This window comes from Macaca nemestrina, chromosome 2, assembly GCF_043159975.1.
Source record: "Macaca nemestrina isolate mMacNem1 chromosome 2, mMacNem.hap1, whole genome shotgun sequence".
In the NCBI taxonomy this organism is placed as follows: Eukaryota; Metazoa; Chordata; class Mammalia; order Primates; family Cercopithecidae; genus Macaca; species Macaca nemestrina.
In genome coordinates this window covers 181,347,969-181,372,425 of record NC_092126.1, presented here as the reverse complement: position 1 = coordinate 181,372,425, position 24,457 = coordinate 181,347,969, and the positions used below count along the sequence as shown (strand labels likewise).

At 36.6% G+C, this 24,457-nt stretch overlaps 1 protein-coding gene across 9 annotated transcripts in view; it reads left to right on the top strand.

The window, feature by feature from the left end:
- The window catches only part of LOC105477512 (zona pellucida like domain containing 1), a 310,970-nt gene that overhangs the window by 141,335 nt on the left and 145,178 nt on the right, over nt 1-24,457 (top strand). For 8 of the 9 annotated variants that reach the window (XM_071092501.1, XM_071092504.1, XM_071092503.1 and 5 more), the window contains one exon: nt 516-573. The gene's annotated coding sequence lies outside the window, so the exon portion shown is untranslated. Of the gene's footprint in view, nt 1-515; nt 574-13,371; nt 13,490-24,457 lie in introns of those variants that run through there. The other variant, XR_984737.2, reaches the window with a different exon arrangement.

Below are 24,457 nucleotides of genomic sequence, written 5' to 3'. Positions count from 1 at the left end.
CCTATTAAAAAGTGACTAAAGAACATGAACAGACACTTCCAAAAGAAGACATACATATAACAAATAAGCATATGAAAAAAAGCTCAATATCATTAATCATTAGGGAAATACAAGTCAAAAGCAAAATAAGATACAATCTCCTACCAGTCAGCATAAGTATTAATATTATTAAAAATCAAAAATAACAGATGCTGACAAGGTTGCAGAGAAAAGGGAATGATTATATGCTGTTGGTGGGAATGTAAATTAGATTAGCCATGTTGCTGCAAAGGACATGCTCTCAGTTTTTTTTTAATGGCTACATAGTAGTCCATGGTGTAGAAGTATATTTTCTTTATTCAGTCCACCACTGTTGGGGCATTTAGATTGATTCAGTGTCTTCATTATTGTCAATAATGCTGCAATGAACATACATGTGCATGTGTCTTTATGGTAGAACCCTTTATATCCCTTTGGTATGTACCCAACAATGGTATTTCTAGGTCAAATGACATTTCTATTTTAATTTCTTTCAGAAATCTCCAGACTGCTTTCCACAGTGACTGATCTAATTTACATTCCCATCAGCAATGTGTAAGTGTTCCATTTTCTCTACAAGCATCTGTTATTTTTTGACTTTTTAACAATATCCATGCTGACTGTGTGAGATGGTATCTCATTGTGGTTTTGGTTTGCCTTTCTCTGATGATTAGTGATACTGAGCTTTTTTTCATATGCTTTTTGATTGCGTGTGTTTCTTCTTTTGAGAAGTATCTGTTCATATCCTTTGCCCATTTTTAAATAGGGTTGTTTGGTTTTTGCTTGTGATTTATGTTCCTTATAGATTCTGGATATTAGAACTTTGTCAGATGCTTAGTTTGCAAATATTTTCTCCCAGTCTGTAGGTTTTCTGTTTATTAAGTTTCTTTTGCTGTTCAGAAACTCTTTAATTAGGTCCTGCTTGTCAATTTTTATTTTTGAAATTGCTTTTGGAGTCTGCATCATGAAGTCTTTGCCAGGGCCTATGTCAAGAATGTTATACTCTAGGTTTTCTTCTAGGGTTTTTGTGGTTTTGGGTTTTTACATTAAAGTCTTTGATCCACCTTGAGCTGATTTTTGTATATGGTGAAAGGTAGGGGTCCAGCTAAAATCTTCTGCATATGGCTAGCCAGTCATCCCTGAGCCATTTATTGAATAAGGTGTCCTTTCTCCATTGCTTGTTGTTGTCAGCTTTTTCAAAGACAAGATGGTTGTACGTGTATAGCTTTATTTCTGGGTTCTCTATCTTGTTCCAGTAGTCTCTGTGTCTGTTTTTATACCCAGAACTATGCTGTTTTGGTTATTGTAGACTTGTAGTATAGTTTGAAGTTGGTTAGTGTGATGCCTCCAGGTTTGTCTGTTTTTGATTTGGATTGCCTTGGCTGTTAGCCAGGCTCTTTTTTGGTTCTAAATGAGTTTCAGTCAACAGTTCTTCTAATTCTGTGAACCATGTCATTAGTTGTTTGATAGGAATAACACTGAATCTGTCAATTGCTTTTGGCTGTATGGCCATTTTAACAATATTAATTCTTCCTATCCTTGAGCATGGAATGTTTTTTCATTTGGTTGTGTCATTTCTGATTTCTTTGAGCAGTATTTTGTAATTCATTGTAGAGACCTTTCACCTTCCTGGTTGGCTGTATCCCTAGGTAATTTATCCTTTCTGTGGCAATCGTGAATGGGATTGCATTCTTGATTTGGCCCTCAGCTTAGCTGTTGTTGGTGTACAGAAATGCTACTGATTTTTGTACATTGATTTTGTATCCTGCAACTTTGCCGAAGTTAGTTTATCAGTTCGAGCATTTGGGCAGAGGTTATGGGGTTTTCTAGGTGTAAATCCATATTGTCTGCAAGCAGGGGTGGTTTGATTTCCTCTCTTCCTACTTGGATGCCTTTTATTTCTTTCTCTTGCCTGATTGCTCTGACTGGGGCTTCCTGTACTTTGTTGAATAGAAGTAGTGAGAGTGGGCATCCTTGTCTTGTTCCAGTTAAGTGGAATGCTTTCAGCTTTTGCCTGTTTATATGATGTTGGCTCTGGGTTTGTAATAGATAGCTCTTATTATTTTGAGGTATGTTCCTTCAATGCCTAGTTTGTTAGTGATTTTTAGCATGAAGGGATGTTGGATTTTGTGGAGAGCCTTTTCTGCACCTGTTGAGAGGTAATGTAGTTTTTGTTTTTAGTTCTGTTTATGTGATGAATCACATTTATTGATTTGTATAGATTACACCAACCTTGCATCTCAGGAATAAAGCCTACTTGATCGTGGTGGGTTAACTTTTTGGTGTGCTGCCAGATTTAGTTTGCTAGTATTTGTTGAGGATTTTAAAATCTATATTCATCAGGGTTATTGGTCTGAAGTTTTCTTTTTTTTCATTGTGTCTCTGCCAGGTTTCAGTATCTGGATCATACTGGTCTCATAGAATGAGGTAGGAAGGAGTCACTTCTCTTTGATTTTTTGTAATAGTTTCAGTAGGATTGGTATCAGCATTTCTTTCTACATCTGGTGGAATTTGGCCGTGTATCTGTCTGGTCCAGGGCTTTTACTGATTGGTAGCATTTTTTTTTTTTTTATATTACTGATTCAATTTCAGAACTCATTATTGGTTGTTCAGAGTTTCCATTTCTCCTTAGTTCAATATTGGGAGGTCGTGTGTTTCCAGGACTTTATCCGTTTCCTCTAGGTTTTCTGTTTGTGCACATACAGGTGTTTGTAATAATCTCTGAGGGTTTTCTGTATTTCTGTAGCAACAGTGGTAACGTCTTCTTTGTCAATTTTGATTGTGCTTATTTTTATCTTCTCTCTTTTTTAAATTAGTCTAGCTAGTGGTCTATCAGTCTTATTTATTTATTAAGAATCAACCTTTGGTTTCATTGATCTTTTGCATATTTTTTCTAATCTCCATTTCATTCAGTTCAGCTCTGATTTTCATGATTTCTTTTTTTCTGCTAGATTTGGATTTGGCTTGCTCTTGTTTTTCTAGTTCCTCTAGTTGTGATAGTAGGTTGTTAATTTGAGATCTTTGTAACTTTTTAATATGGATATTTAGCACTATATACTTTCCTCTTAACACTGTTTTTGCTGTGTCCCAGAGATTCTAGTATGTTGTATCTCCATTTTCATTAATTTCAAAGAGTTTTTTGATTTCTGTTTTAATTTCATTGTTTGCCAAAAAGTCATTCAGGGGCCTATTGTTTAATTTAATTTTCATCTAATTGTATGATTTTAGAGAGATATTTTTGATATTAATTTCTATTTTTGTTGCACTGTGATCCAAGAATGTGGTTGGTGTCATTTTTTAAAAATTTGTCGAGATTTGCCTTATAGCTAAGTGTGTAGTTGATTTTAGAGCATGTCCCATGTGCAGCTGAGAAGATTGTATGTTCTGTTTTTGTTAGGTGGAGTGTTCTGTAGATGTCTGTTAGGTCAGTTTGGTGAAGTGCTGAGTTCAGGTCCCAAATATCTTTGTTACTTTTCTGTCTTAATGATCTGTTTAGTACTGTCAGTGGGGAATTGAAATCTCCCACCATGATTGTGTGGTTATCTTAGTCTCTTTGTAGGTCTCTAAGGACTTGTTTTATGAATCTGAGTGCTCTGTGTTGGATGCATATATATTTAGAATAGTTAAGTCTTCTCATTGAATTGAACCCTTCACCATTATGTAATGCCCTTCTTTGTTTTTTTAAATCATTGTTGGTTTAAAATCTGTTTTGTCTGAAATTAGAATAGCAACTCTAGCCCTTTCTGTTTTCCATTTGCTTTGTAAATTTTTCTTCATCTCTTTACTTTGCGCCTATGGGCATCATTGTATGAGATGGGTCTCTTGAAGACAGCATATAGTTCGGTCTTCCTTTGACATCCTGCTTACCACTCTGTGCCTTTTAAGTGGGTCCTTTAGCCCATTTACATTCAAGACTATTACTGATATGTGCAGATTTGAACCTGTCATTTTTTTATTAGATGGTTGTTATGCAGACTTGATTGCATAGTTGCTTTATAGTGTCAATGGTCTATGAACATAAGCACATATATAGACCATTGTTTTTTCGTGGTGGCCAGTAATGGTCTGTAATATCCATGTTTACCACTTTCTTAAAGACTTCTTTTTAGGCAAGTCTGGTGGTAATGAATTCCCTTACCATTACTTGTTTGGAAGGTATTTTATTTCTCCTACACTTATGAAACTTAATTTGTCTGGGTATAAAATTTTTGGTTGGAATTTCTTTTCCTCTTTTAAAATGAGCATAATGTCAAGCTTTGTTAGTAGATTAGGCTGGAGGGATGTTACTAGGGTAAGGGATGTTCTACTGGGTCTGGTGTGCTATGTTTTGTTTATGCTGCTGAAGTTGCATCATGAGCCTCAGCTATATGCATACAGTGCACACCCCCTCAGTGATCTCACAACCCCAACCTAGACTTGTTTTACACTTTCATGTGGTCCTCCTAATGCGGAAACTACACAGTGCAAAATGAGTCTGCAGAGGTACCCTGACTGCCCCTGCATGCCCACCCAGCAATCTTGGTCACGTGTAACCTGAAAGGTTGTAACTCATGGCTTTTCCAGAGTGACACCATACCCTCCAGGCCTGTGTCCACAGTGCCATTGCTGTATTTGTTCTCATACCTGCCCATCCAGCTTTGGCTCAGCTGCATGCCAGAGGCCTTCTTCCTACTTGCTGGGTGACTGGGACCAACTCTTTGGATTTTTAATGCACTCAGGCACATTTCATGACAAATAATTTAATATGAGCATGCTATTCTCTTTTTGACTTTTGTAATCATTCCCAGATAGAATGTTCCATACTTGTTATACAACAGAAAGAAATGACTTGATTCTCCAAAATTAAGTAATTTTTGACTTAGGACATTTTTAATTTATTTGTAAATCTTTACCAAGATTTACAATACCTTAATAAGAAAACACAAATTCTGCTAATGATATTCACTTAAAAAACTGCTTAGTTATTTGTATTCCAACTGTAATAGGCAGATAGTGACTGAAGCTGGTATCAACAATCAAGATTTATTGATCCTAGGTAAGTATTATAGAAAATAATATTAAGGTCAATACTGGCTCACGAGACCATTGATCTTGTATGAAGGCTAAAATGTATCAGTATTTCCATTATAGCACTACCTCATGAAGATTTCTTTTATGAACTGTAGTCTTCAGGAAGTATATGGTTCATTCTGAAGGAGGATGAGAAGACCATTTAGAAACTGTTAGAATTATGGGCATGAAGACTGAACAATAGTGCAGTTTAGTGGAACATCACAAATTCTTTCCTAAAAGCACTTTTGCAGTTTATTTTTATTTTGGTGGTTGCATTTTTACGTGGAGTGCGACTGGTGCTAGGATGGTGCTGTTGTCAGCCATGAAAAGGCTCAGGGAAGAAATGTAGAGAGAATCAATGGGTTTAAGAATAAAGATGGCAGATCAGAACTGGGAGGATGAGCAGAGCTGAGAAGAGTCATTTAGATGTTCACTTATAATAATACTTCCCTGTTCTGTATAGCTCCTTTATGTACAGTTCTACTGTAGTTTGCAGGGTTATGTCACAAAGTGGAAATAAGAACCACAAGTAACAGAGGACACCACAAAGAACAAAATATCCTTAAGAAATATATTCATACTTTTACTGCAGAGAGTAAACTGATACATATGTGTTAAAATAAGATTTTGGTAGCCAGTGCAAATTCTTATTTTTGAAATCATGGGCTTACATTAAAATAGGACTGACTGCTGGCAGAAATGAGGAAGAACCATCAGTACCAAAGCATTAACAAAGAAAGATCTATGCAAATTTACAACAAAAACTTATTGAAACTTTCCTGTAGTCCTCCTACTGAACTCTTATTGAATCTACTAAGAACTCTCAATACCAAATTATATTGAAAAAAATGCTTTATTTGATCGGCAGAGTGATCTTTCAAAAGTGGATTTTTCTAATTGTAGTTTACCTAAAGAAATGCTAAAAAAAATTTGCAGTGGTGTGGTCTTTTAGCAATAATTAGAAAATCAATCTTTCAGCAGATTATTATTATAATAATTGTAGACATATATAGATAATGTATTTGTGGTGTTCACATATAATAAGGGAGAAGCTTATGAGGATTATTAAAATATGTCAATTATGTATAATTCAAATATATAATCTTTTTTTTTTTAAATTTATTTATTATTATTATACTTTAAGTTGTAGGGTACATGTGCATAACGTGCAGGTTTGTTACATATGTATACTTGTGCCATGTTGGTGTGCTGCACCCATCAACTCGTCATTTACATCAGGTATAACTCCCAATGCAATCCCTCCCCCCTCCCCCCTCCCCATGATAGGCCCCGGTGTGTGATGTTCCCCTTCCTGAGTCCAAGTGATCTCATTGTTCAGTTCCCACCTATGAGTGAGAACATGCGGTGTTTGGTTTTCTGTTCTTGTGATAGTTTGCTAAGAATGATGGTTTCCAGCTGCATCCATGTCCCTACAAAGGACACAAACTCATCCTTTTTGATGGCTGCATAGTATTCCATGGTGTATATGTGCCACATTTTCTTAATCCAATCTGTCACTGATAGACATTTGGGTTGATTCCAAGTCTTTGCTATTGTGAATAGTGCCGCAATAAACATACGTGTGCATGTGTCTTTATAGCAGCATAATTTATAATCCTTTGGGTATATACCCAGTAATGGGATGGCTGGGTCATATGGTACATCTAGTTCTAGATCCTTGAGGAATCGCCATACTGTTTTCCATAATGGTTGGACTAGTTTACAATCCCACCAACAGTGTAAAAGTGTTCCTATTTCTCCACATCCTCTCCAGCACCTGTTGTTTCCTGACTTTTTAATGATCGCCATTCTAACTGGTGTGAGATGGTATCTCATTGTGGTTTTCATTTGCATTTCTCTGATGGCCAGTGATGATGAGCATTTTTTCATGTGTCTGTTGGCTGTATGAATGTCTTCTTTTGAGAAATGTCTGTTCATATCCTTTGCCCACTTTTTGATGGGGTTGTTTGTTTTTTTCTTGTAAATTTGTTTGAGTTCTTTGTAGGTTCTGGATATTAGCCCTTTGTCAGATGAGTAGATTGCAAAAATTTTCCCCATTCTGTAGGTTGCCTGTTCACTCTGATGGTAGTTTCTTTTGCTGTGCAGAAGCTCTTTAGTTTAATGAGATCCCATTTGTCAATTTTGGCTTTTGCTGCCGTTGCTTTTGGTGTTTTAGACATGAAGTCTTTGCCCATGCCTATGTCCTGAATGGTACTACCTAGGTTTTCCTCTAGGATTTTTATGGTATTAGGTCTAACATTTAAGTCTCTAATCCATCTTGAATTAATTTTCGTATAAGGAGTAAGGAAAGGATCCAGTTTCAGCTTTCTACTTATGGCTAGCCAATTTTCCCAGCACCATTTATTAAATAGGGAATCCTTTCCCCATTTCTTGTTTCTCTCAGGTTTGTCAAAGATCAGATGGCTGTAGATGTGTGGTATTATTTCTGAGGACTCTGTTCTGTTCCATTGGTCTATATCTCTGTTTTGGTACCAGTACCATGCTGTTTTGGTTACTGTAGCCTTGTAGTATAGTTTGAAGTCAGGTAGCGTGATGCCTCCAGCTTTGTTCTTTTGACTTAGGATTGTCTTGGAGATGCGGGCTCTTTTTTGGTTCCATATGAACTTTAAAGCAGTTTTTTCCAATTCTGTGAAGAAAGTCATTGGTAGCTTGATGGGGATGGCATTGAATCTATAAATTACCTTGGGCAGTATGGCCATTTTCACGATATTGATTCTTCCTATCCATGAGCATGGTATGTTCTTCCATTTGTTTGTGTCCTCTTTTATTTCACTGAGCAGTGGTTTGTAGTTCTCCTTGAAGAGGTCCTTTACATCCCTTGTAAGTTGGATTCCTTGGTATTTTATTCTCTTTGAAGCAATGTGAATGGAAGTTCATTCCTGATTTGGCTCTCTGTTTGTCTGTTACTGGTGTATAAGAATGCTTGTGATTTTTGCACATTAATTTTGTATCCTGAGACTTTGCTGAAGTTGCTTATCAGCTTAAGGAAATTTTGGGCTGAGACAATGGGGTTTTCTAAATATACAATCATGTCATCGGCAAACAGGGACAGTTTGACTTCTTCTTTTCCTAACTGAATACCCTTGATTTCTTTCTCTTGCCTAATTGCCCTAGCCAGAACTTCCAACACTATGTTGAATAGGAGTGGTGAGAGAGGGCATCCCTGTCTTGTGCCAGTTTTCAAAGGGAATTTTTCCAGTTTTTGCCCATTCAGTATGATATTGGCTGTGGGTTTGTCATAAATAGCTCTTATTATTTTGAGGTACGTTCCATCAATACTGAATTTATTGAGCGTTTTTAGCATGAAGGGCTGTTGAATTTTGTCAAAAGCCTTTTCTGCATCTATTGAGATAATCATGTGGTTCTTGTCTTTGGTTCTGTTTATATGCTGGATTATGTTTATTGATTTGCGAATGTTGAACCAGCCTTGCATCCCAGGGATGAAGCCCACTTGATCATGGTGGATAAGCTTTTTGATGTGTTGCTGAATCCGGTTTGCCAGTATTTTATTGAGGATTTTTGCATCGATGTTCATCAGGGATATTGGTCTAAAATTCTCTTTTTTTGTTGTGTCTCTGCCAGGCTTTGGTATCAGGATGATGTTGGCCTCATAAAATGAGTTAGGGAGGATTCCCTCTTTTTCTATTGATTGGAATAGTTTCAGAAGGAATGGTACCAACTCCTCCTTGTACCTCTGGTAGAATTCAGCTGTGAATCCATCTGGTCCTGGACTTTTTTTGGTTAGTAGGCTATTAATTATTGCCTCAATTTCAGAGCCTGCTATTGGTCTATTCAGGGATTCAACTTCTTCCTGGTTTAGTCTTGGAAGAGTGTAAGTGTCCAGGAAATTATCCATTTCTTCTAGATTTTCCAGTTTATTTGCGTAGAGTTGTTTATAGTATTCTCTGATGGTAGTTTGTATTTCTGTGGGGTCGGTGGTGATATCCCCTTTATCATTTTTAATTGCGTCGATTTGATTCCTCTCTCTTTTCTTCTTTATTAGTCTTGCTAGTGGTCTGTCAATTTTGTTGATCTTTTCAAAAAACCAACTCCTGGATTCATTGATTTTTTGGAGAGTTTTTTGTGTCTCTATCTCCTTCAGTTCTGCTCTGATCTTAGTTATTTCTTGCCTTCTGCTAGCTTTCGAATGTGTTTGCTCTTGCTTCTCTAGTTCTTTTAATTGCGATGTTAGAGTGTCAATTTTAGATCTTTCCTGCTTTCTCTTGTGGGCATTTAGTGCTATAAATTTCCCTCTACACACTGCTTTAAATGTGTCCCAGAGATTCTGGTATGTTGTATCTTTGTTCTCATTGGTTTCAAAGAACATCTTTATTTCTGCCTTCATTTCGTTATGTACCCAGTAGTCATTCAGGAGTAGGTTATTCAGTTTCCATGTAGTTGAGCGGTTTTGATTGAGTTTCTTAGTCCTGAGTTCTAGTTTGATTGCACTGTGGCCTGAGAGACAGTTTATTATAATTTCTGTTCTTGTACATTTGCTGAGGAGTGCTTTACTTCCAATTACGTGGTCGATTTTGGAGTAAGTACGATGTGGTGCTGAGAAGAATGTATATTCTGTTGATTTGGGGTGGAGAGTTCTATAGATGTCTATTAGGTCTGCTTGCTGCAGAGATGAGTTCAATTCCTGGAAATCCTTGTTAACTTTCTGTCTCGTTGATCTGTCTAATGTTGACAGTGGAGTGTTGAAGTCTCCCATTATTATTGTATGGGAGTCTAAGTCTCTTTGTAAGTCTCTAAGGACTTGCTTTATGAATCTGGGTGCTCCTGTATTGGGTGCATATATATTTAGGATAGTTAGCTCTTCCTGTTGAATTGATCCCTTTACCATTATGTAATGGCCTTCTTTGTCTCTTTTGATCTTTGATGGTTTAAAGTCTGTTTTATCAGAGACTAGTATTGCAACCCCCGCTTTTTTTTGTTCTCCATTTGCTTGGTAAATCTTCCTCCATCCCTTTATTTTGAGCCTATGTATGTCTCTGTGTGTGAGATGGGTCTCCTGAATACAGCAGACTGATGGGTCTTGACTCTTTATCCAGTTTGCCAGTCTGTGTCTTTTAATTGGAGCATTTAGTCCATTTACATTTAAGGTTAAGATTGTTATGTGTGAACTTGATCCTGTCATTATGATATTAACTGGTTATTTTGCTCATTAGTTGATGCAGTTTCTTCCTAGCCTTGATGGCCTTTATATTTTGGCATGTTTTTGCAATGGCTGGTACCGGTTGTTCCTTTCCATGTTTAGTGCTTCCTTCAGGGTCTCTTGTAAGGCAGGCCTAGTGGTCACAAAATCTCTAAGCATTTGCTTATCTGTAAAGGATTTTATTTCTCCTTCACTTATGAAACTTAGTTTGGCTGGATATGAAATTCTGGGTTTAAAATTCTTTTCTTTAAGAATGTTGAATATTGGCCCCCACTCTCTTCTGGCTTGTAGAGTTTCTGCCGAGAGATCTGCTGTTAGTCTGATGGGCTTCCCTTTGTGGGTAACCCGACCTTTCTCTCTGACTGCCGTTAAGATTTTTTCCTTCATTTCAACTTTGGTGAATCTGGCAATTATGTGTCTTGGAGTTGCTCTTCTCGAGGAGTATCTTTGTGGCGTTCTCTGTATTTCCTGGATTTGAATGTTGGCCTGCCCTACTAGGTTGGGGAAGTTCTCCTGGATGATATCCTGAAGAGTGTTTTCCAACTTGGTTCCATTTTCCCCCTCACTTTCAGGCACCCCAATCAGACGTAGATTTGGTCTTTTTACATAATCCCATACTTCTTGCAGGCTTTGTTCATTTCTTTTTCTTCTTTGTTCTTTTGGTTTCTCTTCTCGCTTCATTTCATTCATTTGATCCTCAATCGCAGATACTCTTTCTTCCAGTTGATCGAGTCGGTTACTGAAGCTTGTGCATTTGTCACGTATTTCTCGTGTCATGATTTTCATCTCTTTCATTTTGTTTATGACCTTCTCTGCATTAATTACTCTAGCCATCAATTCTTCCACTTTTTTTTCAAGATTTTTAGTTTCTTTGCACTGGGTACGTAATTCCTCCTTTAGCTCTGAGAAATTTGATGGACTGAAGCCTTCTTCTCTCATCTCGTCAAAGTTATTCTCCGTCCAGCTTTGATCCGTTGCTGGCGATGAGCTGCGCTCCTTTGCCGGGGGAGATGCGCTCTTATTTTTTGAATTTCCAGCTTTTCTGCCCTGCTTTTTCCCCATCTTTGTGGTTTTATCTGCCTCTGGTCTTTGATGATGGTGACATACTGATGGGGTTTTGGTGTAGGTGTCTTTCCTGTTTGATAGTTTTCCTTCTAACAGTCAGGACCCTCAGCTGTAGGTCTGTTGGAAATTGCTTGAGGTCCACTTCAGACCCTGTTTGCCTGGGTATCAGCAGCAGAGGCTGCAGAAGATAGAATATTTCTGAACAGCGAGTGTACCTGTCTGATTCTTGCTTTGGAAGCTTCCTCTCAGGGGGGTACTCCACCCTGTGAGGTGTGGGGTGTCAGACTGCCCCTAGTGGGGGATGTCTCCCAGTTAGGCTACTCAGGGGTCAGGGACCCACTTGAGCAGGGAGTCTGTCCCTTCTCAGATCTCAACCTCCGTGTTGGGAGATCCACTGCTCTCTTCAAAGCTGTCAGACAGAATCGTTTGCGTCTGCAGAGGTTTCGGCTGCGTTTGTTATTGCCCTGTCCCCAGAGGTGGAGTCTACAGAGACAGGCAGGTTTCCTTGAGCTGCTGTGAGCTCCACCCAGTTTGAGCTTCCCAGCAGCTTTGTTTACCTACTTAAGCCTCAGCAATGGCGGGCGCCCCTCCCCCAGCCTCGCTGCTGCCTTGCCGGTAGATCACAGACTGCTGTGCTAGCAATGAGGGAGGCTCCGTGGGTGTGGGACCCTCCCGGCCAGGTGTGGGGTATGATCTCCTGGTGTGCCTGTTTGCTTAAAGCGCAGTATTGGGGTGGGAGTTACCCGATTTTCCAGGTGTTGTGTGTCTCAGTTCCCCTGGCTAGGAAAAGGGATTCCCTTCCCCCTTGTGCTTCCCAGGTGAGGCAATGCCTCACCCTGCTTCAGCTCTCGCTGGTCGGGCTGCAGCAGCTGACCAGCACCGATCGTCAGGCACTCCCCAGTGAGATGAACCCAGTACCTCAGTTGAAAATGCAGAAATCACCGGTCTTCTGTGTCGCTCGCGCTGGGAGTTGGAGACTGGAGCTGTTCCTATTCAGCCATCTTGCTCCGCCCCCCTCAAATATATAATCTTAAGAAAAAATGGCAAATACTATTACAGGTAACACACAGAAGAAATACAAATTCTAATACATGTATTAAAAAGTTTACTTTAGTGATAACCAAAGAGTGCTAATTATGATTAGCATTAATAATGTGATTTTTTAAAAAAGACATTCCAAATTTTAATAATACAGAAAACTACCTAGTGTTGGTAAGAATTTGCACAAAATGGGGTTTTTCACATAATCTCTTTTTTTTTTTTCTTTTTTTTTTTTTGAGATGGAGTTTCACTCTGTCACCCAGGCTGGAGTGCAGTGGCCGGATCTCAGCTCACTGCAAGCTCCGCCTCCCAGGTTCATGCCGTTCTCCTGCCTCAGCCTCCCGAGTAGCTGGGACTACAGGCCCCCGCCACCTCGCCTGGCTAGTTTTTTTGTATTTTTTAGTAGAGATGGGGTTTCACCGTATTAGCCAGGATAGTCTCGATCTCCTGACCTCGTGATCTGCCCGTCTCGGCCTCCCAAAGTGCTGGGATTACAGGCTTGAGCCACCGTGCCCGGCCTCACATAATCTAAGTGAAGTATTAGTCAAAGCTGAGAGAAAGATACTTTTGACCATACAATTTTATTTCCAGGAATGTATCCTAAATAAATAACAAGAAATTAAGAATTTTAAGCACATGATGGTTTACCGTGACATTATTTAAAACAATAAAAAATTTAAAATACTCGAAATGTCCAACAATTGTTGAGAGAGGTATCCTCCACAGGTCCTGAGTATTCCTCCACATTCTTGGAAAGTGTTCCAGATTGCAAGGCTTATATGTTTTGTGTTCTGAGTAGCTTATGCAGCTAGTCACACAGTCAAATGAGTAGGTCAAGATGACCACAACCTGACCACTGTGTAATTTATAACAGCACATACCTTCAGAGGAGAAAGCCTGGCTTACGTGTTGCTGGCTACAGTGACTGGCAGCTTGTCAAAAAGCCTCAGACTTTTGGTCCCAGGTTCTTCTCTTGTAATGCAATCTTTTTTTTTTTTTTTTTTTTTTGTATACAGGTGTCAGCTGAAAGCATGGTACACCTTCCTGGGACTTGATGGGAGGGGAGGACAATGGAAATATGCATATGATTCTATTTCTTGCTGTCCTGTGAGTGATAAAATCTTTTTTCTCCTACTTACAGTCTTGTGTCTTCTGTCACCATCTGTGAATCAGTAACAAGTTAACTTGTTAGCTTACAAGTGGGGTAAAAATCTTAGACTCTTCGTGGTTCTTGACACAACAGGGACTTCACTAGTAAGTTAAGTGCATTTGAAAGAGTACTGGCCGGGCGCGGTGGCTCAAGCCTGTAATCCCAGCACTTTGGGAGGCCGAGACGGGCGGATCATGAGGTCAGGAGATCGAGACCATCCTGGCTAACACGGTGAAACCCCGTCTCTACTAAAAATACAAAAAACTAGCCGGGCGAGGTGGCGGGCGCCTGTAGTCCCAGCTACTCCGGAGGCTGAGGCAGGAGAATGGCCTAAACCCGGGAGGCGGAGCTTGCAGTGAGCTGAGATCCGGCCACTGCACTCCAGCCCGGGCTACAGAGCAAGACTCCGTCTCAAAAAAAAAAAAAAAAAAAAAAAAGAAAGAGTACTAAGCTGCTATTGAAAGTTATGATCTTGAAAAATACTATCAATATACAAAAATGTTCATGGCACATCAATTAGAGAAAAAATGACAAAACAGTACAGGTTGATATATATTTTTGAAAGTATGTACATGCTTACAAAAATTCTAGAAGTGTATATATGAAAAGGTGAGTAAAAGCATCTTAAAAACAATTATATCATGTTTTTCATTTCAGTGGTTCTCAAACTTTAGTGTGCATCAGAAGGCTGTTAAGATACTGAATGCTCAGTGTTAGCCCCACAGATTCTGATTCAATAGGTCTGGGTGGTGCCCAATAACTTGTTTTTCTAACAAATTATCAGGTGACGCTGCTGCTGCTGCTGCTCTTCAGGGAACCATCCTTTCAGAACCATCATTTTGGTCTATGCAGTAGTTCAGTGTACTGGTCATAGGCATGAACGCTGGAGCCAACTTCCTTGCATGGCTGTCTGATCCTGCCATGTCCTAGTTTGACTTTAAGCAAGTTTTAACATTTGTCTTGCCTCATTTTCTTATCTGGAAAATGAGGATAAAAATCTCCATTTTAGTAAGATAATAGCACTAAAGCCACAAAAATTTACCCACAATGTCTACCATATTACAAGTGCTCTTATTATGTTGTGTAGACATCATAAATATGTTAAAACCAAGCATGTCACTACTGGTTCTTTGCGTTATAGCTATAGACCATTGTAGTGAACAGAGTATGAGATTTTAGAATCAGGCACACTGTATATACTGTCACCTACTATATTTAATTTACTCATCTATAAAATGGGGCAATACCTTCTCTCCTGCAGTTTTTGGAAGGGTTCAATGCAATTACATATATGAAATACCTGGGAAGTAACTTAAGTCAGTTAATATTAATTCTCCTGCTGCTCATACAACTTCTGACTAAGCATCACCCATATATTTATCAAAAATTAATAATCACTTTTTTGTTTGAAGGTTCTGATTGTTTTTGACTTCAGAGATAAATAGCCCACTCTCTTGAAGCTTACATTATATGGGGAGAAAAATTTAGGTTTAAGACCTTAAACTAGAAAGACTAGAGTATTGTAATGGAAAAGGAATATTAGGAGTGAGAAAGTTTGATTTATCTGCTATTCTGCTGCTAATTTAATGTTTAGTGTTGAACAAATCTTTTATCTGTGTCTCACTAGTAAAGTGAGAAGGTTGGGCGTATATTTCTAAGATCCTTTAAACTCTAACAGTCTTTCAATCTAAAACTTCTAATGCTTTATACATTAGGTGTGAAAAACTGAAATGCCTTGTGGACCAGCCATCATAGAAATGTGTGAAATGACTGGCTTGCTATAGAGAGTGGTGGAGATGCAACTACTTGGAGAGTGCATGCCTGTCTAAAGACATTTACATTAAAATTGTTTTTAAAATATTTAGCCTACTTTTAAAAATGCTTAAAGATCTTTAAGATAATCATCTTCTAAATACTTGTAGTTGGAATAGTGAGAAAGAATGGCATTCTGCCTTTAAACATGAAGATATGTTAATGCTACAAAATAGAATATACTAGCTCTGTTATTGATTATTTAACTCTTTGCACTTCTCATTTCAATGCAAACTGAAATCATAGTAAATGCTGAGCAAGATAGATAGCCAAATGATTTTAAAAATCTGACTACAAAGGGTCAGCTTGCGCCTGAGGTTAGAGGTGTGAGGTAGAGTGTTCTATATTTGCACTGCGGGTCACTGGTATTTGAAAGGCACATTAATCATGTTATCAATGGGTAATAATAAAGAATGGAAGTGTATTTATTATACATGTATAGAGATTATGACGCTGAGTTCGTTAAAGCAAAAATATCCTTTGGAAGAAGACTTACAGCAAATGGCAGAGACCGTGAAAAGAGATCGTAAAATAAAAGATCTTGCTTCTTATTAAAAAATTTTGTCCTGAAAATTTTCATATATACTACTTTGCTGGACTTACGATTTTGGAAAATGAGAACAAAGATCAAATAATCTACTTGCATCCTTGCTTTGATTTAACTCAGAATGTTTAATTAGGTTTTCACAAACTAATGTACATTAAAGAGTAAGAATGTCAAACGAATGTTGGTTGTATAAAATATGGGTTACTTAGGAGAAAAAAATTCACTTTGAAAACATCTACAAGGAGGAAGGCTTCAAACCTCAAAAATAATGCTATTTGGCATGACGTTTGGGTTTTTTAAGTATATTAAGAATAAGTTTTTTCCACTAAGGTGTTAAAACTTCAGAAACTTATTAAAAATGTTTTACATTTAAATATACATTTTACGTTTAAATGTGACTAAGAGGCCAGGAAGAAATCTCTTAATGTTGACATTTTGTAGTAAATACGTTTGATTATTTTTTAAAGGTATTGAAAACACTTCTAATTTTGAGAACTATGTATTTTTTTTGTAATTTAGAGCATACTTGCTATCACATCAGCATGTTGTGTGAGTAATATTTTACTTACTTATACCTTCATCAAGGTATATTGACATGAAATAAACTGTGCATATTAAAAATATTAAATTTGGCAAGTTATGACACATATGTATACACATTAAAGTATCACAGTCAGTATAATGAACATTTTAGCACACCCTAAAGTTTCTTTTTCCTTTTTGTAATTCTCCCCTCCAACTTCTCTGACTCTCCTTCTCTCCGGTGCTGTCCCTCTGGCACGTCTAATAGGTTTTTTGCCGTGGGAGCTGTTTACAGTCCCAAAAGACACAATCCTGCATGACATAATCCCAAATATTGAAATCCCCAAATCTCAAAATCCTAGAAATAAAATTTTGGAAAAAATTTTAAAGATGTGTAAAAATATATTTGTTTATCTTTTTAAAATGGATTTATTTGAGAAACATATAAAAGCATGACAATACTTCATAGATCACTTTATGCAAAAATGCAAAAAAATAGGCAACAATAACATACATATTTTTGTAAGGATAAACACTGAGGTATACTAATGACAGTCACATGGGTATAGTAGTTATGAGCAGATGAACTATATTCATAAAGAAATAGTCAAAAAACCAAAATGTATAAAACCTATTACTATGGGTGGTAATTGTGTGTACCTAGCTTTATAATTGCAGTCATCTGAAATACTGTGATGGACAACTGAAGTTTTTGACCAGCTCAACCAAATGCCAGCATCACCACTGAGCCAGCCCTCCAAAGACCCAAGGTCTCGTGAATTTTATCTGTCACAAATGCAGATGTACAAAAAGGACATCTCTTCACTTACTAAGGAAGTTTCCATTTTTTAATGTATATGCATCATGTTTACATACAGTCAACCTTATGATAATGCACATTTGCAAAAACTGTATAAAATGAATTTGAACTCACTAATAGTCCAACACAACTTATGCCTCCAGTATTGGAAATGATGCAGAGATGGAATACACAGCACAGTGAATTGTAAAAACTAATGCTGACGATTTAAGATAGTGGGAAAAAATGAAATAAAAGAGAAAATAAAAAGCTGAAAAGAAAATTCAACATGTAAAAAAGTGTATGACGGGGTGACAGGGATAGATTAGGAGTAATTGCATGCAGACAGTCCATAAGAGGTTGCTGATCTTCATGATTATTAACTATATTTTGAGGCCTTACAACAAGATAAATAGCTGCCTTTTTGTTTTTCTTTTTTGACATAGCCATTGGAGAATACACTCACATTCATTTTCTATGTGGTCTTTCTCTTTGTGAAATTCTTCTGTGATTTGATATACACTGAAACTAGTGTTTCTATCTTCTATGCTATGCTGCTATGTTGTTTTTGGCACTTGAAAACCCACTTTGCACGTACTCATACACAGACCACAAGTTTGCTGGAAATAATACTGGTGATCAAACAGCAACACCATTGCATAAGTGCCTTCTCATCCTACCATGCACATAATTGTTTTAAAGCCAGTCAGTGACTTCACTGGCTTCTTCAGGCAAATGTGGTTTCAATTAATTAAAATCTCTTGAGAGGTCATAGCTACAAGGAATGTCAATGCAGGAAAATGGCACATTTTTAAACAGCAGTTTTTATCATTGCCATTATCTCATGGCCAATCCACTTCTCTGAATTTTCTAACAAATGCATTGGGTTGAATGGAGCAAAACAAACTTTATTGACAACACTTTGAAACTCACTTTTAGAAGCTTTGATCACATCTAATTCCAAATCCGTCATTATGATTTGGGGACTCAATTGAATTTTTTTTTCTGCATTTAGACAATAACAAGGTAATAAGTCAATCAAACGTGATGCAAGTATTTTGTGATTGTGATTTGGGGGATTTTAGACGTTAGAGAGTTTAGACTGTAGGAATTTGGACTTTAGGCATTTTTGATCTTCTGGAATTTCAGCATTTGGGATTGTGGTGTTCAGGATTGTATCTTTCAGAATGATGATTCAAACCCCTGTTTTATGGGTTAGTTTGCACATTCTCGAATTTAATATAGATGGCATCATATAGTATGCACTCTTTTTTGTCTAGCATCTTCAACTCAATGTATTTATTTTGACATTCACTCGTGTTTTTGCCCACCTCAACACTTCATTTCTTTTAATTTCTCAGTAGTAATTTATTGTATGGGTACGCTAAATTTGTTCATCCATTTGCCATTTAGTTTGTTTACTGTTTTTTGGCTAATATAAATAAAGACAAATATTCTTTTACAAGTCTTGTTGTAGATACTGGTTTTCTTTTCTTGTGAGTAAATAATTAAGAGTTGAGTGGGTGGTTTGATAGGTGTACAGTTATATTTTTTATTAACTGACAAACTGTTTAACAAAGTGATTGTGCCATTTTAAGTTACACCAGCACTTCATGAGAATTTTAGTTGCTGTTCATTCTAGGCAACTCTTGGTAGGGTCTTTTAAATTTTAGTCATTCTATTAGGTGTGTAGTGATACCTTATTGTGGTCATAATTTGCATTTCCCTAGTGCATGTTGAGAATCTTTTCATGTGCTTGTATCTTCTTTGGTGAAGCATCTGTTTCAATCTTTTGCCCATTTTTAAATTAGGATGTTTATTTTCTTATTATTGCAATTTGTGTCTTTCAAGGAATTGGTCTGTTTCATCTAGATTATCAAATTTGTGGGCAAAGACAGTTGTTCATACTATTCTTTTATCAATCCTTTTAATGTTCATGAGATCTATAGTGATATTCTCTTTCACTTCTGATGTTAGTAATTTGTGTTTTCTCTCTATTTTCTTAGTTAGCTTAGCTAATGACTTATTGTTTTCTAAGTTCATTATTTTTAATAGATAAATAATAATTATATATATTTATGAGCTATAGTATGATGTTATGATATGCATATACAATATAGAATGATTAAGTCAGGCTAATTAACACAGCCATCACCTCACACATTAATCTTTTCTTTGTGGTGAGACTATTCAAAATCTACACTTTTAGCAATTTTGAAATATACAGTACATTATTAAAACTGCAGTCACCATGCTGTGCAATAGTTCACCAGAGTTTATTTCTCCCAATTGAAACGCTTTAGTCTTTGACTACTGTGTCTTCTTTCCCTGCTCTCCCCTCAGTCCCAGTCTCTGGGATTCCTGTCTCTAACTACCATTCTGTTCTCTACTTCTGTAAGTTATGCTTTTTAAGATTCTACATATAAGTTGGATAAAGGATTGTTAGTTTTTTCATTCCTGGATTATTTCACTTAGCATAATGTCTTCTAAATTTATTTATGCTGTTGAAAATGACAGAATTTTCTTCCCTTTAAAGGACGAATAGTATTGCCTTGTGTATATATACCACATTTTAAAATATTTATTTATTTTGATACATATTAACTGTAAATATTTATGGAGTACATGTGCTATTTTCATCCATGCATACAATGTGTAATGATCAAATCAGAGTCATCAGAATACCTGTCACCTCAAACATTCATTATTTCTTTGTTTAGGGAACATTACAAGTCTTTTCTTTTAGCTACTTTGAAATATACAATAAATTATTATTAACTATTGTCATCCTGCTATCAAACACTAGAATTTATTCCTTTTATCTTACTGTATTTTCATACCCTGTAAACAGCTTCTCTTCCTCCTGCCCTCCCTACTATTCTTCCCAGCCTCTTCTAACCATCATTGATTCTTCACCTCCATGAGATCCACTTTTTCTTTGCTCCCAACATTTCTTGCAAGACAGATCTCTGGCAACAAATTCCCTCAATTTTTGTTTGTCTGAGAAAGTCTTTATTTTGCCTTCACTTATGAAGAATAATTTCATAAGGTACAGAATTCTAGGTTAGTGGGGTTTTCCTTTCAACATTTTAAATGTTTCACTTAATTAATTTCTTGCTTGCATGATTTCTGGAGAAATCAGATGTAATTCTTAGCTTTGCTCCTCTATAGGTAAGGTGTTTCTAACCACGCCCCCACCCCCCCGCACCCCACCCCTTTGGCTTTTGCCAAGACTTTTTCCTTATCTTTGATTTTCTGAAGTTTGGCTATGATATGCCTAGGTGTCGTTTTTTAAGCATGTATCCTGCTTGGTGATCTTCAATTCTCTGGTTTAATGTTTAATATTGATTTGGGAGAAATTCTCAGTGATTATTGCTTGAATTATTTCTTCTGGGCATTTCTCTCTCTTTTTTTTTTTCCTTCTGTTATTCTCATTACATGTACATTTCACCTTTTGGAGTTGTCCCACAGGGTTTGGATATTCTGTTTTGTAGTGTTCTTTTACAGCCGGAATCCAGGTTGGGGACTACCTTTTTTATTAGCTTTAAATAAAGTAACTAATACCTTCTCAGTTGGTGGTTTGATGTTTTTTTTCTATTCTGACACCAACTTATTGGGTAACTTTGGATAAGTTAAATTTTCTAGTTTTCTTCAGTTGCTTAATGAAGGGTTAGAGTAACATTCTTGTGGCACAGAAAAACAGTGCTTATATTTTGCCTTAAGAAAACAGAGTTCTAATTTTGTTCTGATACTAATTTCCTCATATTATTAGCTGACATATATTTAAAACAAAAATATTTCTAAATAAAAAATAATAGTTAACATTTATGAGCAGTTACTCATTGTGAGGTATTCATGCAAGCACTTCACATGCATTGACTCAGGCCTAGTGGGTGAGTATTGAAATGTCTCCCTTTTATAGGGGAATAGTGAGTAACAGGGAGGTGAAGTAACTTGCCTAAGGTCACTAGCTGGTGGATGCTGGAATTTGGGTTCAAATATAGGCAGTTGGGTACAAAGCCCACAAGTTGTGTCAACTATTTTCTACTTATATATAAGACTATTTAAAATGTTCTTTATTGAGAAAAATATAATTCCATGAATTAATAAGATCTTATGCTTATAAAAAGAAAGCTTTATGTTAAACATTTGGTTATTTTAGTATCTTGGTATTTTTTTTTTCAAAGAACTGTTAAAAAGTTTCTTAAAATCTTTTTGCAGCATGTTTATGCCTCTTGTAAATCGGGGCAATGGATAAAAAATATTAATTAAAATATCCACCAGTATTCTTTTCAATTATTTGGTAATAAAAAATTCTGATAACATTTCAGAATTTTCTTAAATATTCTTCTTTTAAAATCAACTAATTTTATATTTGGCAATTCTCTTATAAGTTTAGGCAAATAATGTAAATGGAGCAGAATGCTTTATCCACATGATCATCTAACTACAGATACTAGTCATTAGAAAGGGAGAGGATAGATGAAAGGAAAAGGAACCCTACACACAGACTCTGTTTTATTTATCTTGCCTGTAATAATCCTATATTTCACAGTAATCCCTAAATATTCCTAGAGAAGACTGAGGTGTAAACAGGTAAAATGATTGCACAATCTGAATGGGTAAAAAGTAGAAGAGAAAGGATTTTTATTCTTGTTCTGATGCCAACTCCCTTGCTTTTGGCGGCAGACTGATGTGCTTCTCTATGAAGTGAAAACAGTGACATTGGCTGGCTGAATCTGTCGGTTTTGACAGAGCTAAGAGTGGCAGGTAGGTCAGGGGCATTGTACGTGTCTCTCAAGAAGATACAAACTACTCCACAAAAAATAAAGTCACCTTTGAAATCTAAGATACCCAGTCTGTCAAACAAGAACTTTCTGACCCTTCTTTCCCTTGCCTTCTCCTGTTGCAATATTAACCAGACCAGATTCAGTACAATGAATGAGGAGATCGAGGAGCAAGGTGGATAAATAAAGATGAAGATTCCAACTCAACTTTCCCTTAAGTGCTCTTAGTTGGAGCAAGGGAGAAGTTTGAATCAAATAGCTGCAAGTAATTTTGTTATATTAGACAGGACTCTTTGTTTGCCTAAAAGTTGCTAGAAAAGCTGTATGTTTTTTTATCAGGGTTATCATGTAGGATTGGAGAAGTTCAAGTTTCCCCAGTCAGTAGTGAGAAAAATAATTTGTTTCTTATTTTGTTTGAATGTAGCTATTTCAATAAACAGCTTCATTCATGCATATTATTTTCTGTTACAGAAATCTGAAAATTAGGATATGCCTTCAAAAGATTTACAGAATGAACATACAAATTATTTCAAGAAGAAGGAAAATCATCTAAGATTCCAGCCTCCTTGAATTCTAGAAATCTCTGCTAGTTTCTAACCTGTCTCTTCTGTGTACCTGCAGCAACTCAGTGTTTCATTTTTGATGGTAATTCTTTGGTCACCTGCTATTTGTGCAATGCACTTTATTTTGTGTTCCCCATTGTCTGCTTATTATTCAATGAGTTTTTAAGGATCGAGTCATCTTAATAGTTGTTAAAAGTAGATTTAGAGAGGCAAGGCCAAATATTTCTCCTTTCCTTAACTGGTAGGACTTTATAAAAATCTATTTGACAATGTTCTCAATTTTTCTGCTTGTATTGTGTCCATAGCTCAAGTCTGGGTAACACATTGTTTGCTTTTCTTCAAAATTGTTTGCTTTTCTTCAAAAAGAAACTTCAACAGAGTTTCTGCTGCTACAGAAGGGTTCTACATTTGTGCTGTCTGATATGGTCATCATGTGCCACTATGGAGCACCACCAGCTCTGCATCATTTGCTATGGAGCACTAAAATATGGCTCATGTGACTGGGGAACTGAGTGTTTAATTTGAACCTAATTTTAAATTAAACTAAATTTCATATAAATTTAAACAGCCATATGTGGCTGGTAGCTACCATGTTGGATAGTACAGCTATAGAAAATGCATCTCTAAAATTGAATAAACCTCCGTTTCCCACAAAACTCCTTGTGGACCTCTCATTTTATTGCATTATTCATTTCATTTTAAAGAATATTTCAGAGTAGACTTCTTTCTTTTTTTTTTTTTTTTTTTGCTTCTTAGAGGTAAACAGATAAGCAAGCCTTAATTCAGGGAAGAAATGCTTTTGCAAAAGCTCAATATTTCAGGCCAAAGTGTCCATTTGTCTTTAGTAATATCTGGCTTTGAAATTTTGTTGCTGTTGGCACTTAATGAAGGTTTAATTTCCATGCTTTGGTGACGGTATCGATACACATTAGCAGTGTGTGCAGTACACACAGCGTCAAGCAAACAGCCACATGCATCAAGGTTTGTGCTTAACAGTCCTGCCTCAGGATCCCTGTGGATTCCTTGAGTATCCTTTTAAAGACTCTACTATCTGTTCTATGAGAGGAACAGATGCATCTTTCTATATAGTGCAATCAGCCAAGTTCAGGAGAGGGAAGGCCAGATGCTGTTCATATTTCTTTCAGAGTGTAGCGTATATCAGTGGTACTTAAAACCCATCTTCTCAGGAGCTAGCACCTCTTTTTTAAAAATTGGTTTCCATTTTGGCTGTTTGAGATCAGGAACAATGGAGCTTTCCTTTGAGGTAATCTCTTTCATTGTTTATTGGCCTTTTTAAGGCAGTGCTTTAAGGTATACTCGTATTTTTATTTTAAAACCTGATTTTCAGAAGTTTCTATCTCTATGAGGAAAACAGCTGTCTTATCTTTAGTCCTTTGAAAATGAGACAATGATTTTATATTAAAGTAAATACTTTTGCTCACAGTATTATCTTTCTTTCAGAAGTAATGTGTATTGTGTACCATGGATAAAGGGATGAGAAAAAAATATATGTATACATCCATAACTTATTACATATATTGTGCATATGTGTGTGCACACACACACAAACATATGAATCAGTTTGACCCAGAAAGTGGAAGCAACTTCATTAGAATACACCTGTATATTTGTATGTGTGTAAATATATAAGCCAGAATTGCTTTTATTTCATACAAGACATAATACTTGGCAAAACAATTATAGGGAATTGAACACCACTAAAATTTAGCTTTAGTGTATATTTGCTTAAGAAAATATAAGATTTCTTCATACAATGTCAAACTTTTCTTGGTAGCAGATATGATTAGTCCCTTGGGCTTTTTTTCCTCTCGTGATTGGCCCCTTAATTATCTTGGGCTTTTCTAGTGATAGAGAACTCACTACTCTACCAGGTAGTCTATCATATTGTTAGCTGGCAACTG